Source organism: Pinus tabuliformis, chromosome 8, assembly GCF_031772625.1.
Source record: "Pinus tabuliformis cultivar Carrire ecotype Pingquan chromosome 8, CPIR1, whole genome shotgun sequence".
In the NCBI taxonomy this organism is placed as follows: domain Eukaryota; kingdom Viridiplantae; phylum Streptophyta; class Pinopsida; order Pinales; family Pinaceae; genus Pinus; species Pinus tabuliformis.
This window is the reverse complement of record NC_142294.1, coordinates 192,072,919-192,093,006: the sequence shown is the minus strand read 5'-3', so window position 1 is coordinate 192,093,006 and position 20,088 is coordinate 192,072,919. Positions and strand designations below refer to the sequence as shown.

Sequence of the window (20,088 nt, the reverse complement as noted above, 5' to 3'; positions counted from 1 at the left end):
TTATGTTATCAAAACTGCATCCCAGATCCCAAGAATGAAGAGAGAGTTGCTCCAAAGAAGAATGTGGAGTCGAATCATGGACACTATAGCAAATACAAACCTGTACTCCACCAAAGGCCTATCGCAAATTTGAAGAATGAAGGAGCAGTAATTCCCAAGATGGAAATCGACTCAAATTGTGGTTGATTCAACAAGTACAAAACCATAAAATTCTTGGACACTGCTTTCATTGTAAAAACTTTGGTCATCAAGCCAGACATTGTATGGCTTGCAGAAGTGAAAAGACAAAGCAAAAGGATAGAATAATCAACTCATATGCCCCAAAAAGGCAGGGAGAAATCAAAGCCTTTAATTCATTTTATCCCTTGACCAAATTTGATCTGATTTGTGCTTTTTGCTACAATAATGGACACTATGAACAATACTGCCACTCAATGGAAGAAGGACGAGTAGCAAGAACTCTAGCATGGACAAATGCGACCTGGCTCTATATGTTCAAAATAATGGAAACCAGTGGTTTATAGATAGTGGGTGCTCCAGACACATGACAGGAGACAGAAGGAAGTTTGTCTCACTAAGCAAAAAAGAAGGGAATGTGTCCTTTGGAAGCGGATCTGGCAGAATTGCAGGAAAAGGAACAGTTACTCTGATCAATGGAAAAGGAAAATCTCAAGATGCTCTACTAGTTGACAGGCTCAAACACAACCTCCTGAGTGTCAGCCAAATCTGTGATCAAGGACATAAGGTCGTTTTTAGCACCAAAGACTATGAAATAAGGAACTCTGCCTCAGGGAAACTTGTGGCAAAAGGGGTGAGGACACCAGACAACATTTACATTCTTAATAAGATTCAAGAAAATAAATGCTACCTGAGTCAGACAGATGAGAGTTGGCTATGGCACAAGCGACTTGGACATACAAGCTTCGATAATCTGATCAATATCAACAAGATCAAAGCTGCGTGAGACATCCCAAGGCTGTTCAAACCAAATCAAGTAGTATGTGGTCCATGTCAACATGGAAAGCAGACCAGAATCAGCCACAAGACAAAGGAACACTCTACATCGAAGCCCTTAGAGATCATCCATGCTGATGTATGTGGGCCAACTGGAAATCAAGCACTCCAAGGAGAAAGGTACTTTGTGTTATTTGTTGATGATTATACTAGAATGATGTGGATATATTTCATAAAGTATAAATCTGAAACTTTTGAGTGTTTTAAGAATCTAAAATCCCTTGTAGAAAATGAAAAGGATTCAAAAATTAAGTGCCTCACAACAGACAGAGGAGGAGAATTCACATCAAACGAGTTTAGTGAGTTCTGTAATATTCATGGAATTAAAAGGGAACTCTCGGCTGCCAAAATAGCAAAATGGGGTAGTTGAAAGAAGAATCCGAACAATCAAAGAAATGGCAAGAACTATGCTATTAGTAGCAGATTTACAACCTAAATTTTGGAGAGAAGGAGTAGGAACAACTGTCTATACCTTGAATAGAACTCGATTAAGACCAAATTGTGAAAAAACACCTTATGAGCTAAGGAAAGGAAGACCTGCTTCGATGAAGTAATTCAAGATCTTTGGAAGCAAGTGCTTCATAAAATAAATGATGGCTCACCCGGAAAGTTTGATTCTCAGGTTGATGAAGGGATATTTCTTGGATACTCTACACGGAGCAAGGCTTACAAGTGCTACAATTATCGACTAAATAAAATAGTGGAAAGCATTGATGTAAAAATTGATGAAGATCTTCCAAAAAAGGAAATTGAAGAACATGAAGATGACTCACTCATTGAAGAAGAAGAACCTAAAGAGGAAGAAATGGAAGAGGAAGAAGAAGAAGAAGGAGAGGAAAGAGAACCACCTAATACCCCTTCAAAGATGAAGTATTTCCAACGCCATCATCCAGAAGAGCAGATCATTGGCGATAGAGATGAAGGTGTGCAGACCCGAAGAAGGATAACAATCACACCCAAGATTAAAGTCATTGCCCTCCTATCCATGATAGAACCAGAAACATTTGCAGAAGCAAGTAAGGATCCTCATTGGGTAAAAGCCATGGAAGAAGAAATGACCCAAATTGAGAAGAACAATACATGGGAGTTGGTACCTTGTCCAAAGGACAAAAACATAAGAGGAACCAAATGGGTGTTCAAAAATAAAATGAATGAGGAAGGACAAGTTATCAGAAACAAGGCAAGACTTGTCTGCAAAGGCTATTGACAAATTGAAGGAATTGACTTTGAAGAGACATTTGCACCAGTGGCCCATATGGAAGCTATCAGGATGTTCTTGGCATTTGCTTGCTCAAAAGTATTCAAAATATATCAAATGGACGTGAAATCAGCATTTCTAAATGGGGAACTCAAGGAGGAAGTCTACGTGGAGCAGCCAGAAGGTTTTGATCTAACAGCAGGAAAGGACTTAGTTTGTAAGTTGAAAAAGGCTTTATATGGGTTGAAACAAGCTCCTAGAGCTTGGTATGCAAGACTGGATCACTATTTACAACAACAAGGCTTTGAAAAGGGAGTGGCTGGAAGCAATCTATACATAAAGACAGATCAAGGTAAGTTACTAGTTGCTCTTGTTTATGTCGATGATCTAATTTTTGCTAGTAATAATGATGAAATGAGCCATGAATTTTCTCAAAACATGTCAAAAGAGTTTGAGATGTCAATGATAGGAGAGCTGTCCCACTTCCTTGGACTTCAAATATCTCAAACTAGAGCAGGATTGTGTATATCTCAAACCAAATATCTAAAAGACATGCTCAAAAAATATGGAATGGAGGATTTTTCACCCATGAGCACACCTATGACCACAAACTGAAAACTGAGCAAAGATGATGACTCCCCTCTAGAAGATGCAACTCATTACAGGTCAATGATTGGAGCCCTTCTATACTTAAAAGCTACATGACCAGACATAATGCAAGCAGTAGGAATGGTGGGAAGATTTCAATTTTCTCCCAAAAAATCCCATTTATTAGGTGTAAAAAGAATTCTCAGATATCTGAAGGGAACTTCTGATTTCGGTCTTTGGTACCCAAAGGACTCAACACTGACTGTAACTGCATACACCGATGTTGATTGGGCTGGGAGTGTAGATGATCGGAAAAGCACTAGTGGAAATGAATTCTACCTAAGAGACTGTTTGGTATCCTGGCTCAGCGAAAAACAGTCATCCATATCATTATCCACAGCCGAAGCTGAGTATATTGCTGTAGCAGACTGTTGTTCTCAGATACTATGGATGAAGGAAGCTCTAAAAGATCTCGACATATGTACAGATCAACCAATTTCTGTCTATTGTGACAACACAAGTGTTATCAGTCTCAGCAAAAATCCTGTGATGCACTCAAGAACCAAACACATACCAATCAAGTATTATTTCCTCTGTGAACAAGTAGCTGAACAAAACATCATCCTGGAATATATCAGTACTAAGGAGCAGATAGCTGATATTTTCACAAAACCTCTTCCTCGAGAAGCATTCCAACATCTGCGTCAAAAGATGGGGGTTATTTCTTTATTGTCACTCAAGTTCATTCATAAAGATGTAGTAGGACAGGGGGAGTAGTTTGAAGGGGGAGTCTATATGCATCCCTTTGCCATTGATGTCAAAGGGTGAGAAAGCAGAAGAATATTGCCATCAATAACAAAGGGGGAGATTGTTGGACACAAATTGTCATTGATGTTAATATGGCAATATTCGAAGAGTAGATAGAGACGAGAGGAGCAGACAAAGCCGAAGAAGAGAAGCAAATAGAGCCATCAGAGCAGGTAGAGGGTGAAGCGGGGGAGCTCTGCGATTCTTTTTTGTTGGGAAGCTGAAGCTGCTTATTCGCGTTTTTTCAGGAATACTTGGTTTTTAGAAAACCATGGATAAAGAGAAGACCCACATCAATATTTTGGTCATAGGACATGTCAACTCTGGCAAGTCCACCACTACCGATCATCTTATTTACAGGCTTGGCGGTATCGACAAGTGTGTGATCGAGTGTTTTGAGAAGGAAGCTGCGGAAATGAACAAAAGGTCATTCAAGTATGCCTGTGTTCTTGACAAGCTTAAGGCTGAGCACGAGCGTGGTATTACTATTGACATTGCTCTCTGGAAGTTTGAGACAACCAAGTATTACTGTACCGTCATTGATGCACCAGGCCATCATGACTTTATCAAGAACATGATTACGTGTACATCACAGGCCAATTATGCTGTTTTGATTATTGATTCTACCATCGCAGCTTAACAAGCAGGAGGACAGGTGGGAGAGTGAATGTGAGCCGTCGGATTAAAGAGCAGCAGATCCAATGGTCGTTGCACAAAAAATACGCACGGATATTAACGCGCGGAAGAACAACAGTTTTGGGCGGCAGGTGGTTTCCCCGCACCACTTACCGGGGCTCGGCGGTATCCATATACGATGGTGCGATCCCGTAAGATCATGCCGCGTGGCAGACAAAAACCACCGCTCCCGCGGGTTAATGCATGCGCAAGTCACGCGATCGGGGCTTGTGACTACCATTAGATTTCACGATGGACGCGATCAACGGTGGGAAAGAGAACAACGTTTAATGTGCGTGAAGAAAGCTGTGGAGGCTGTCGGATCGTGATGCAATGATCGAACGGTGCAGGTTCAATCGTACGGGTTTCTGACTGTTGTGACAGGAGAATGGTGGAGAGGTTTAATGTCATCGGATCGCCTGATAAATGATCGGACGACAGTGAACTCAAATAGCTCAGAGGAAGCCACAACGACTGTGGAGGGAAGCCAAAGGATCAAGCGAGGCAGAGGAATCTACAGCAACCAAGGAGGAAGCCAAAAAGGCAGTGGAAAGTGGAAACGATCAGTCAGAGGTGCCTGAAACACATAAAAACAGAAACACAAGGTGAAGTGTTGCGAATGTATGCATAATCTGTAAGAGAGGAAGCCGAAGAACAGGCAAGAGGCAGGAGAGACCAGAGAAGCAGGAGAATTGGAGAAAGGCAGAAGCTCAGCAGGGTTGGGTGCAGAAAACTGCAGCAAAACAGTTGATACTAAGATTGGGTTGGAGCCCAAGAGGTTGGAGCCTCAGAACTGAACAGGACTAAAGTCATTAGGGGTAGGTGCTCCTAAGTGCAGAACCACTGCAAAACAGAGTTGGTGCTCTGGAGGTTGGAGCCTCACTGAAGTCCAAGTTGGAGCTTGGCAACTATTCACAGTTAGATATATATTTATATTGTATTTATTTCATTGTACTGTCTTGAGTTTTTAATAAAAGAATTTATTCCGGCTACTTTTTTTGTGTTCTGTGTATACATATACATATCTATATATGCTTTTGGCAATCACTAGAATAAAAATTGTAAGAAATATTGATTCACCCCCCCTCTCAGTATTTCCAACATAAGCATGTCTCGTCTCACTCAACATACTAATTTTCCACTACACCACTTTTCATCGAGATATCCCCTTGCTACTATATATATTCATCTTCTTCATTTTATACCATCAAATTTTATTGATACAATTTCTTCTCTATTAATAAGAGACTATTGTTTGCTTGTGCATATTTGAATCTTCTTTACTACTCTAAATTACAATACTAATATGCATCTTTGCCTTATTATATTGTTCACATTGACGACATCCTTCCTGCATCCTTTCTTTGATTTATTCTACACTTTTTCAAGGAAATTGTTGTTTTCATGACCTATAGGAACATCAATACTAAAACAATCATGGTAGTAATTTCCCATATACAAATATTTCACATTTTTGGTAACATTGCCCTTTTGTAATTTCACTACTACAACAACACTCTTGATAATACATTTCATTTTTCATGTAGGTTGCCTCGCTGAGTGTTTTGTTTGCATCAACTTCCCCTCCTTCTCTTATCCATGTTACCTTAGTTGATATTCTCTTAACAAATTCAATTCTTGAAAAAGAAAATTCTTAAAGAAACACATTCAACATTCTTCCTGTTAGTTCCCTATAATACTAGTGATTCCCCCATTACTATTCTCATTATAGCCCTTATTGTTATTGTTGTGCCCCTATTTTCCCCATATTTTTATTATTGTTTCGCCATAGAAGACCACTATTATTATTGTTGTGCCCTTATATTATTATTGTTATGTCAGATTTGATTATATTGTGACCCCTTAGACTCCTATATATAGAGAGGAGGTTTTGTCATTTGTATCATCCAAAAATTGTTCATTTGTGTAATGTAAAGGACGTTTCCCCATCTAAGAGGTTGATTTCTAAGGCGTTGATCCTTTTTTTCTATTTTTGTGTGAGCTAGTTTCATAACATTTGGTAACAGAGCTTTGGATTCTAGGGTTTCCCTTCTCCAAACAGGTCATCATGGAATGTTCACTATAACTTTGTTTATGTGATGTTTCAGGAGATAAAAAAGAACCATTTGAGACTAAATCTTTGTGAACCTCTGTTCCAAATTTCATATCTTGCCTCGCTACAATTTCAGAGATATGATTTGAGAAATTTAAGGTTTTTGCAGACTCTCGAATTACATTCTAAACATGTGACCTTGGGAAAATCGTCATAAATTTGTCTCTGAGCATCAGATTGAAATTTCGTCACAAGTTGCAGAAAGAGGATGGCCTGTATTTTTCTTTATATCATTTTTAGATCCGAAGGTCGAAACAGTGACACATGTTAGGTAATACAAGTTCACTCTACTGAAACATTATATAATCAAGTCATCTTGGGAGATTTGGAATAACTCTTTCTTGGAGAACCCAATTTTGATTAGACTGGTGACATTGGAAAGAGGACTCAGAGGGCTATTGCAGTTGCAATTTTGGAGCTTGAAGATCCACAATTAGAGAGATACAACATATTCAATATCGAGCTTCTACAAAGCTAAAAACAAGTGTGTAGTCTTTTTAAAATTTTGCATAAGTTTGGATTGAAAAATTAGTTTGAAGTTCAAAGGGCATAGTGAAGCGTAATTATCATTAATTGATGCCTCGAACAAAGAAAATGGAGACACCTAGTAAGCAACCTGAAATCTATCGCATGACTCATGAAGAAGAGGAAGAAATGCAACATGATATATCAAAATTACGAGACCAAGTGGAACAAATTTCACACTCACAAAAGGTAACAGAAGCTAAGATTGATGGTTCAAAGAAAGGCATGGAAGCTAAGATGAATAGCGTGGAAGCTAATATGAATGGTGTGTAGGTTAAGATGGATGGTGTGGAAGCTAAGATGGATGGCATGGAAGCTAAGATGGATGGCATGGAATCTAAGATGAATGGAATGGATGCTAAGATGGATGTTATAGAAGAAAAACGGAAAGTTGGCATGGAAGATTTGAAGATAGATTTGACTAGGTTGCTACAAGAAATGCTTACTAATGGTGAAAGGGTAGTAAAGGAAACTCATGATGAGAACAAAAGAAATGTTAATAATGATTTCATAGACTCTAACATTGGACTGAAGACCCGCCATGTTCCAAAGATCGATATGAGGAAGTTCGATGGCAAGGATCCCATAACATGGATACTACAAATGGAACAATATTTCGATCTCCGTAATGTGCAAAACATAAACAAGGTACATGTTGCAACTTTATATTTGGAACCAAATCAATTTGTATGGTATCGATAACTTATCTCTCGTAAACAAGTTTTCACTTGGGCAATTTTGACGAAATAAATGATAGAACATTATGAGGATACAAAAAGCAACACTTTTTTAGCCAATTGATAAAACTAAAAAAATTGGGTTCAATGATGGAGAACATTGAGGACTTCCAAAAATTGAATATAAGGATAAAAGATATTCCAGAGGAACATAGGATTGATGTGTTCATAGGGACTTTAAAGGATAACATCCAACATGAGGTTCACCCTTGGGAACCTGACTAATTAGAGAAGGCATTAATGTTGGCAAGAAAAATGGAAAGCAAAGTTGTGGAAACAAGGAAGCCTAACACTCACAACTATAAGGATGGAAGTGTTGTTTCCCCTAGCCTTCCACAACCTACAAGGTTAACACCCCAAAAATTGGAAGAAAAGGGAGCAAAAGGGTTTTGTGACAGTTGTGATAACAAATCTAGTAAAGGTCATAAGTGTGCTCAGAAGAAATTATTTTACATAGAATATGAAGAGGAGGAAAAAGGCGAACAATAAACATCAAAAGAAGAGGATATACACCAGGAAAAAACCCTATAGAATGAAGAAATGAATCTTCCCATATCTTGTAATGCATTGGCCGAAATTACCACTCCTCAAAGTATCAAGATATAAGGTCATATAAAGAAGAAAAAGGTAATAGTGTTGATTGGTTCGAGAAGTACCCATAATTTTATTCATTGTAATATAGCCAAGGAATTTAATTGCTTCCTATATCTAGCAACAGAGTGTCAAGTCATGGTTGCAAGTGGAGGAACCATAAATTTCTCTCGAAAGTGCCGTAATATCAAATTATCCATGGAATAATATGTATTGAATAGCTCAATGCTTTCCATTCCAATGGGTTGTGCTGATATTGTACTAGGAGTCTAATCGATACAATCCTTGGGTACAATAGCTTTTAATTTTCAAGAGCTTTTTATGAAATTTTCTTCGGAAGGAAAGGAAGTTGAATTAATAGGTATTGCAGGGAAACCGAGAAAGATAATCAACTCTAACGGAATGACAAATATTCTAAAGAAAGAACAATGAGGTGTAATTGCACAATTATGTTCACTAGAGGTTCTCACATTGAAATCATCTATCTCTCCAGATCTAAAAAAAGCCTTGGACAATCATTCCAAGCCATTTGAGACTCCCAAAGTTCTCCCACCTATTCTTGGTCATGATCATGCTATTCATTTTATTTTAGGAAGTGTTCCTCCAAAAATCAGGCCTTATAGATATCCCTATCCCCAAAAGAGTGAAATTGAACGTATGGTTGCAGAAATTCTAGCGGCTGGTATAATTCAACCTTGTCATAGTTCTTTCTCTGCTCCAATAGTATTGGTGCACAAGAAAGATGGATCATGGTACATGTGTCTAGATTATAGGGAGCTCAACAAGCTCACTATTAAGGAAAAATTTCCCATTCCTGTCATTCATGAACTATTGGATGAATTGCATGGATCAATTTACTTCACCAAGTTGGATCTTCATTCCAGATATCATCAAATTAGAATGAAGACTGAAGACATTCTGAAAACAACATTTAGAACTCATGAGGGTCATTATGAATTTTCGGTCATGTATTTTGGCCTTACCAATGCCCCTTCTACATTTCAAGGGTTGACGAATTCCATTTTCAAACCTTTCCTTAGAAAATTTGTGTTAGTATTTTTTGATGATATACTAATCTATAACAAGTCATGGAAGGATCATGTTCAACATGTTGACAGGGTGCTCAAACTATTGGACGAGAAACAATTATATGAAAAAAGCTCCAAATGTTTCTTTGGAGTACAAGAGGTGGAATATTTGGGTCATATTGTATCTCATGAAGGTGTTAAGGTAGACCTTAGAAAAATTAAAGCCATTAACGAATGAAAATCCCCACATCCATAAAGCATTGGCAAGGATTTTTCAGGTTGATAGGGTATTATCGCAATTTTGTTAAGAATTATGGGCGAATAGCAGCACGTCTAACAACATTATTGAAGAAATATGCATTTTTATGGACTCCAGAAGCAACGATGGCCTTTGAACATCTTAAAGAGGCAATGTGCCAAGCGTCGGTCTTCGCTACGTCAGCCTTCACAAAGACCTTTATTGTCAAATGTGATGCCTCAGGAAATGGAATTGGTGTTGTTTTAATGCAAGAAGAAAGACCCATTGCTTTTGAAAGTCATCCAATCAAAGGAAAGTATTTACACAAAGCTATTTATGAGAAGGAAACCTTGGCAATACTACATGCACTTAAGAAATGGCGACCCTACCTAATGGGAGGACACCTCAAGGCAAAAAAGGATCATGATAGTCTTAAATACCTTTAAGAAAAAAGATTATCTTCAGAAGAGTAGAAAAAATGGGTCACAAAGATGTTGGGTTATGACTTTGAAATCATATACAAAAAGGGAATAAAAATGTTGTGGCAGATGCACTCTCAAGAAAGGATGAGGATATGGAAGTATTGCATTGTGTCATTTCTATTATCTAACCAGATTGGATAAATGGAACAAGGGATGAATGGAAGAATGATGAAGAAGTGTGGGTAGTCATTCAAAAGATACAACAAGATCCCAGTACATCTAATACATTTAGCTCGAAAAATTATTCGTTATGGTACAAAGGTCTCTTATATCTATGTTAGAATTCCCAACTCAAGCAAGAGATTCTTATGGAATTGAATGCCTCTCGCTTAGGAGGGAACTCGAGATTTTTACCACAGGTTTAAGAAGGGATTTTTTTGGGATGGCCTTAAATCTGATATTCAAAAGTTTGTGGCAAAATGTTTGGTTTGCCAACGAAATAAAGTTGTAGCAATTAAGACCTCGGGTCTATTACAACCTTTATCCATTCCAAGTCAACGTTTGGAGGAGGTTTCAATGGATTTTATCACAGGCTTACCCAAGTTCGAAGGAAAGAGTGTCATCATGGTGGTAGTTGATGGACTTACCAAGTATGCACACTTTTGTGCAATATCTCATCCATTTAAAGCTAGTACAGTTTGTACTGCATTTATGGAATAATTAAAAAGCTACATGGAAACCCAAAGATTATTGTAAGCGACAAAGATCCTATTTTCAATAGAAATTTTTTAACATAATTATTTTCTTGTCTTGGTACTCAGTTAGCTCATAGCTCATCTTATCATCCTCAATTTGATGGGCAAACTCAGATAGTAAACAAATGTTTGGAAGGATATCTTCATTGCTTTGTATGTGATTGTGATAAACAAACACAATGGGTCAAATGGTTGCCTTTGGCTGAATGGTGGTATAACACTCCCTTCCATACTACAGCAAAAATGACCCCATTTATGGCACTTTATGGATACCGCCCACTGTCCATCACATCATATTTCAGAGAAAATTCTAAGGTTCAAGCAGTGGAAGATCACATCGAGCATCAACAACAAGTTCTCCAACTCTTAAAGGATAACCTAACTTTGGCACAGAACAAAATGAAACAATAGGCAGATCAAAATCGCAACTAAAGAAGTTTCGAGATAGGTGACTGGGTATTTCTACTGCTACAACCATATAAACAAATGTCCCTCAAGCAAGCTAATAAGGATAATAAATTATCATGAAAGTATTATGGTCCATACAAGGTGTTGCAAAAGATTAGTACTATGGCATACAAATTGGAGGTTCCTGCAGCTTCTCGAGTGCACCCATTTTTCCATGTTTCATGCTTAAAGAAGGTTATTGGTGACAAGCTCCTAGTTCAAACAATATTGCAAAAACTTGACGAGGAAGGAAAAATCATATTGGAACCTGAAGCAGTCACAGAAACAAGAACTCGACATTTGCGAAATCGATCAATTTTGGAGTATCTTGTCAAGTGGAAGAACTTACCTGCTGAAGATTCCACATGAGAGGATGAGAATTTTATACAGAAGCATCCGAAACTACTCAAGCATTGAGGACAACACTTTTTTGAAGGAAAGGAGCATGTTATGTCCGTATAATGCTAGTGATTCCCCCATTACTATTCTCATTGTAGCCCTTATTGTTATTGCTGTGCCCCTACTGTCCCCATATTGTTATTATTGTGCCCCATAGAAGCCCACTATTGTTATTTTTGTGCCCTTATATTATTTTCTTATGTCGCCTTTCATTATATGGCGACCCGTTAGACTCCTATATATAGAAAGGAGGTATTGTCATTTGTATCATCCAAGAATTGCTCTTTTGTGTAATGTAAAGGAGGTTTTCCCCTCGAAGATGCTTATTTCTAAGGCGTTGATCTTTCCTTTCTATCTTTTTATGAGTTGGTTTCATAACACTTCCAATTCACAAAAAATATAAACATGAAGCCTACACCTTACACACTTATAGATTTCCTCATCTCAACTAATATATTTGTAATACATGTCTCCCATCTTTAAAAAACATTTTCTTTTCTTCAATATCTCTTTCTTTCATAGGTATATTTGTGATCCTATTTGTAAATCTCTTTTTCTTCTCCCATCGTTGTAATTAGTAGTGATACAACTTAATGCAACATGGATTGTAATTATGCTAATACAAAAAAGGTTATGATATAACTTGACATACTAGATTCACTCTTTTATATTAAAATATGTGGTCCTCTCTCTTAAACAAAAATAAAACTCTACATTTCCTATGCACTTGAGCCAATGTTCCAAATGATATATATCTTGGATAAAAGGTTTCTAGAAATAAAAGTAACAACCCTTCCAAATAGATAATATTTATGAATGAAAATTTGCATAATTGAGATGTTATTACTCCCTTTTTTATTGTACTTTCCTTTCCTAAAAGTAATAGAGAACATAAGAGACATGGATATTGGAGAGCTTCCCACACTTAGTGATATTAATCATATCAATATTGACTACTACACTTTACCATTGAAGACTAGTCATGAGATTTTGTCCCTACTACTACCTATTGTGAACAAGTTAATAAGGCCTTATTAGAGGAACCAGAATTGAATTAGACTTGAGATGTCAATAAAAAAGTTTACCACCAATAAGACTCCTCATAAAAATACATATTCTAAAATAATATCTTTATATTCAATATTTCTAATAAAAAATTAATATATCATAATATATACTTTTAAAATACAACTAAAATAATAATATATCAACAAACTATAATTATAATATTAATATATATGCACATGACGTGCATGATGTAATGGCTGGGGAGGATGGCTTTCACACCCCCCACCCAAGTTCGAATCCTGCGAGGTTGTAAAATGTTGTAAAAAGTTGTAAAAATGAGAAGGGTCCCGCCGAAGCTTACAAAAAAAATATAATATATATATATATATATATTTTCTTTAACTTCAAAGTTTTTCCTTTAGAAAATATAACATTAAACTATTACAATGATTATAAAAAAACCTTTATTTTAAAAATTAAGATTTTTCATAAATCACCATAAAACACTTCATGAATTTATCTAAAATTTCACCGTCTATTACCTTATCAAAAAAACATATATATAAAAGTCATAAATTTTTGTAATATATTTTTTTTAACTTCATAATTTTTTCTTTAAAAATATAACATTAAATTATTACAATGATGATTAAAAATCTTTATTTTTAAAATTAAGATTTTTCATGAATCATCATAAAACAATTCTTGAATTTATCTGAAATTTCACCGTCTATTACCATATCTATTATAATTAAATGAAGTGAAGTTAACATACTTCGTGATTAGCGAAAAAGTAATTCTTGATTTTATCTAAATTTTCATCGTTTGTTACCCTATTAACTATAACTAAAAAAACATGTGTAAAATATGCACGACACTATTATGATCCCATCTTAATATCATCTTAATATTTAATATTTTGCAATGTATATAGACACATTGTATCATCCCCACCACCATAAAGACGTTTGAAAATAAGGGGAAGCCATCATGATGAACATGATCATAAAATCTTATTTATCTCCATTTTGACTTTCTCTCAACGTGATCCATGCCATAAATAGGAACCTTGTTATGGATAGCTTCCATCATCAAATAGATAAATGTGGGTTAAATTTTCAAATGCGCTTTTTCCTATGTTCATAATTAAGTACACTTTCCTATGGTTACTTCTTTCTAACGAAAAATGGTTTTGGGACCTGAAGGAAAAGACGAATAGTGTTTTTGTTGGGACGGCAAGAAAAAGAGGAATAATGTTCTTTTAAGTGAGGTAAGGATTATAGTAACGATGATGAGTATTAATGTATAGTAAAATTTAGTTGGTTTACAAGACTAAGAGATTAATTGTAATTTTTTAGCATTTTATTTTTATGTTTGAAATGCAGTAAGATAAGTGTTCCGAGATCTCCATAATTTTGTTGACTTAAAAGGTCTATATGGTTGTTTTTGTGACAACTATTTTGAAAATTAGATCAAATGTGAGTATATGATGGACAATTTAAGAGAATGTATTTTTTATCTTCCACATTTCTAGGATCATGAATGCAAAAACAATATTTCATCACAGTGTTTTGGTAGTTGACCAACGCCCACATACACTATAAAGCTCATGATATTTAATTCTTATCCTAGCAACGTTTTATTTCTTCTTAACACGACCCATGGCAAATGCATATTTTTATTTTTTAGGTTGGGGTTCATCACTTCCTTATAATATCTTTGTTTCATTTTCCCCTCTAATTCTATAGTGCCCCAAACTTTCCCCTTAAATATTGAAGTAACAATATTTTTAATGTTATCCTTATTAAGCAAAAATGGTCTCTTCCTTTATTGCCCAATGGTATAGCCAAGACTGATCATCTTTATACCATCCTTGCTTGAGCTGAAGGTGGGGGTTTTGCTAGAGATAGAAGCAATTTTAGGAAATCTATTGAGTTGCATGTTGTATAACTTCCTTTTATATATAGTATTATTAGTCATATCCATGCTTTTAATGTCAGAAAGACTTGCTTCAATCACAAGTACAAGATTAGGAGTATTTCCTTTAATTTTGAGATTGAATACTATAAGATGATTTTGAATATATTCAGTCTTTCTCCACAATTCCTTAGTCATATTACAATGGTACACATCACATTCATATCCACATACAATAATGTATAGAGTCTCAAAGAAATAAAAAATAAGAAAGTGTTTAATTTTCCATTTTCAATTTATTTTTAACTTTTAAATAATATACAGTTAGATATAAAAATTAATTGACTAATTTAAAATTAAACACTTTCTAATTTTATAAATAAACAAAATTGAAATTATTTCCAAATGGTAAACTTTATGTTTTAAGCAACGTAGACACCATGTTTTACTTAAGAAAAAAAAACGCAAATAATAAAACACACATATTAGTAAAAAATAAGAAAATATTATAGCCACATCTCTAATTTTATTCCACCAAGATGTGCATCCTATAGTCTAGTACGAGGATGATGTTTTATTCCATTTATAGTATTCTATCTGTGCTCGGCCACATCTCTAATATTATTGCGCCAATTGTGAATCTTATAGTTCACTATGATGATTATGTGTTATTTCATTTATGTTGAATGTGGAGTTAGACATATTTATCTTTAAAAAAATACACTAAAAGTAAAAAACAATATTGGTTTTAATAAAAAAAGAAATAATTATACATATTTGGTTAGTTTTAATTAAAAACATTATAAAATGTGAATAATTTTATTTTTAATTGGCTCACTTGATTTTTTGTTAAAATTATAATATATTATAAATGGAATGAGGTAAAAATACTTCACTTTCACTCTTTAAGCTTTAATTAATGTATTTCAATGTATATGTTAAAGAATATATTTTTATATTAATTTTACAAATACAAAATATTTAAAAGAAAAAAATAAGTCTTTTCTTTCTCCTATAAATATTTATATATATAATATTCATATTAACTAATATATATATATATATATATATATATATATATATATATATATATAAAATTTTTGATATGTATGAATATGTTAATTTTGACCCTAATAAAATATTTCAATGTTAATAAAGAATAAGTAATTAAAAGTAAAATAATTTAGTTGTTTGGTATATTTAAAATATTAATATCATTTAAATATTCAAAAATATAATTTAAAAAATGAAAAATTACACATACTTAAAGGATAAGCGAGTGGAGGTATGTGATGAGCCCCGGAATTGGGTAACTTATTGGGCTCATTTTTCCTAACTATTCTTCATCAATCCACCATTTTTCATAGTTTATGCATATTTTTTGAGTATATTTATGTTAGTTGAACGAATGAGGATAGTCACTTGACCAAGAAGGCTAACACGTGGTTATTGCAGATTTTTGGACAAATTTTGGACCAAAGCCAAGCATTTATGAGCCAGATGACAGCCAAGCATGAAGGAACAAGGGTGAGGATTCATAGGAAGGGTGTCTCTTACACTAAATGGCCCCTTCCTCGAATTCTCCACCCTCAGCTCGGAGTTTAGGAGGCCACCGAAAAGGATTCCCAAGGCAGCCGAGCAGTTTTGTGTAAAGTGACTGATCAGTGGCAGTTGGAGCAGCCGAGCCCCTCAAGTTAGGGAGGGTTGTTGGAGACCCTTGTAGTGCATAAATAGGAAGGCTTCCAGCCTTCGTAGGTTACTTTTTGAACAGTTGTATTCTGCACTATAGTGCTGTTAGTTTCGCAGCTCATTTTGTAGCTTCTGTTAGATAGTTTCTTTTGTGACATGGTTATTTTTGAATAATGGAAAGCGGCTTCATTTGGCACCAGTTCTGAGCTTTTTCTTAGGAGTCTGTAGCTCTTGGGGTTGGGCCCAACCCAGGTGCCAAGGCTTCCTTGTGTACTATTATATGTTTTTAATGTCTTTGCAAAATAATTTCTGTTAAGTAGATTACAGACTGGCTTGGTTACCTAGGTCATTGTTGATGACTAGAAAGGCTTTTCATGTTCGGATTGATTTGATAAGTTAATAACGGAGAAGATCTTCAGAAAAAGGCCATCAAGCACCCCTGATCTCACCTCTCCCTCTGTGGGACCATGAGCTGAGACTGAGGCATCCTTGCTGCCCCCAAAAACACTGTCTTTGCTTCATCATGCAATTGTTAGTGTTAAATTCCCATTTGCAGAAGTTGATACTAGTTTTGCTTACTTGTTCAAGTTCATGATTGCTTAGTTTTCATAGCTATTTCACATTATTTCGTTGCAATAAACTTCTGTTCATTTCCTTTGCTGATATTCAGGTCAGATTAGGTTAAAGTAGCTAGGTCTTTGGTTTTTCCGAGTCTTTGATTGAATAGTTTGGAAAATAACTTGCAGAGCACCTGTGATACCTCTTTGCCTACCCCTACTCCATCAATACCGCCTGCTCCGCCCTCCAACTCTGATTCTTGCCTCGCATTTGCCACATTCCCTCACTTTGACCTAATTTCCATATTTTTGTGCAACATTGCTCTACCCCTCCTTGAACAAATCCAGCCATCCTTATCACTCACTCGCTTCATTCACCAGGTCCTAGACCCCTCCACATCATCATCCAACCTCCATACCCACTTCTTCACCTCTTTTCCACCATCAACCCTTCAAAACTCCCTTTCGGAACATCCTGTAGAAGACACAGAACATCTTGTAGAACCCCTGCAGACTTCCTGTAGAAGCTCACGAAAGCGGTTTCTTGAGATCCGAGCACTGTGAAACTCTTTGGAAGGGTGCTAGGGACCCCTTAGGTCCTCTTCTAACCTTCCCAACCTCCTGCAAGTGCCTACTCCCTTTCCTTTCGCCAATCAACCTCTGCAAAGCCAACAACAGTTAGAGCACATGCAAAATAATTCTGACAAATTACTCAAAAATGCAAAAAGATGTTTTCTTCATATTTCTCTTCAGAAGTAGCTCAGTCACATGTATTTTATCGTTTTAGAAGTCAATGGCATCCATTTCTGTAGCTTTCATCCTTTTACTTGCACCAGTAGGGTTAGTCGGTATGACTAGGGTTTGCATTACTTTCTAGCTTTCAGCTTCTTTTTGCAAGTAGACTAGCTTCCTTTAAGTTAGCTTTCATCCATCACTATTAAAAACTTCTTCTGAGAGCTCATAGAAGTTGGCTTAAGCTCCTAGCGGACTTGTGCCAGCTGATCTAGTGACAGCTGCGGCAAGAGCTAGTACTTGTGCATATAACACCATTGCTTCCAAGTTTGTTACGAACTACCGGGTTGATAAAAGTAAAGAAGGGAGCCCTAGGAGTTGTAGCATTATTGTTGCAATACTGGAGTCCACCATTATGGTAAATATAATAGAAAAAATATATTCGGGTAGGTCAATTTTTTAGAAAAATGTGGTATAAGAAAATAGAAAAAATATAGTCGAGGTACGTCAATGTTTTAGAAAAATGTGGTATAAGATAATAGAAAAAATCTACTTAGGGTACATCAATGTTGTAGAAAAAGTGGTACAAGAGACACAGGCTATGGAAAAATGGATCATATAAAAAATTTGTAATGGCAGGAATGTATTAATTAGACGAGATCCAAGGATTGGGTGTGATGGTGTGAGATGTAATATAATTTCTAAATTCTCATGATGTTTCTTATATTTCAAATGTGGTATGTTGATATTCAAGTCCGGGCTTCTCCTCAAAAGTTACAAATCCCACTAGTTTTTATAGGTGAATGGAAACCTTTATTGATGACTTTGGGCAAAGCTGGTATTATTCTAAATAGTGATAAAGAGGGTAGTATTTCTTGGTCTAAAAATAAGAAAGGTAAGGTTATTTCAACAAAGCACAAATAAAATGATTTGATTCAACAAAGTATGACTTGTGAATCAAAATGGTGGCTTAGTTTAGTTTAGAAGGGTCGTGGACTCATGAAATGCTGTCTTATTTTATGACTTCTCCTTGAAATGACAATTCTCACAAGGACGGGAAGGTACTAGATTATGTGATTTATGTCACTAGTATAGAAATTAATGTGTAGATTCAAAACTACTCTTGAAATTTACTAAATCACAAGACTTGAAGCTACTCTATTGATCTTCAGAAGTTAATTCACCATATAGAACACAGATCATAGACATGCAAAAGGAAAAATCACACATGCACAAATATCTATCTATGGGAAAGAAACTGCTCCAAACCCCTTCCTATTTTTATTGTATTAATCAGAGAATAAAGATGAAATACAAATTCTTTCTCAAACCTGAGAACACCTTGCAACTGTATAGTCTATTCGTCTACCTTACTGACTGAATCTCACCAACACTTAGCCAATTTTCAAGCCCTCTGAGCTCCTATTTCATTGCGTTATTCGCTTAGGAAAGTTTCTCCTATTATTTAGTGAATTCTCACTATTGAATTCTGTAATTCCTCTAGCTCCTTCCTCTAACTACTTGCACCACTTGCTCACATTGGAATATGCTACAACTGATAGCACACTACCTTGGAATCTCCATCATAATTGGGTAACTTTTATTCTCTACATTAAAAAATTATTTTGGGATGATTGATCAGTTAATTGGTTGATCACTAAGTGTGGTTGAAGTTCCACTTCCACAACTTCAACTCCGGTATCTCTTTTGATAGTTAGAACTATATAAACTTACAATAAATCAAATTAACTAAACTAGATTGCTACAATTAGAAATAAATCATATTTAATTAAACTCAAGCTTCCCCAAATCGAATTAACTGAGTAAACAAAGCAACAAGTTCTATGTCGCCTCGGTTAACTACCTCCAAGATTTCTATTGAAATAGAAATTCAGATTTTCTCTAGTTTAACCAAGGAAAAGTCAATATGAGATTTTATTGCTGCATTTTTAACACTCCCTCTCAACGAGAAAGGGATTATCAACCACGCCTATCCTAGACCCGTTGAACTAAAAATTCCCTCTTGACAAGGCCCTTGTCAAAATATCAACATCTCATTCCTCTTTGGGAATGCACTGCAACAACATAATCTACTTCTACACACAAGCCTGTATATGGTGATACCAGATATCAATATCCTTGGATTGATCATGAAAAACAAAATTTTTGGAGAGTTTGATACAACTATGATTATCACAGTAAATCATAGTTGTATCCATCATCTGACCAAACAAGAGAAAAAGTATCTTTCTCATCGAGATTGCATCACATGCTACTTGACTTGCAGGCATGTATTCTGCTTCTACCGAGTTGAGTGCCACAAAACTTTACTTCTTCTTGTACCAAGAAACCATCAAAGACCTAACACTAAAAATTCCACCTGATGTACTCTTCCAATTTGATGGACTTCCTGCCCACTCTCCATCTGTGAAGCCACACAACTCCACTCCCTCTGTTCATTTGTACCATATTCCAAAATCAATAGTACCTTCGAGGTAACATAGGACATGCTTATATTCCCTCCAAAATAATTTGGTTGGCCTAACCATAGCTTGTATTAGTTGGTTTCCTGCATAACACATGTCTGGTCATGTGTTCACAAGTTACATGAGTGAACTCACCAATTGTCGATAAGTAATTTCATCCAC

The 20,088-nt window shown here is 35.7% G+C and overlaps 1 pseudogene; it reads left to right on the top strand.

Annotated features, from left to right (window-relative positions):
- The first annotated feature begins 3,878 nt into the window (after positions 1–3,878).
- LOC149234782 (elongation factor 1-alpha pseudogene) lies at positions 3,879–4,247 on the top strand (annotated as a pseudogene).
- Positions 4,248–20,088: the final 15,841 nt, after the last annotated feature.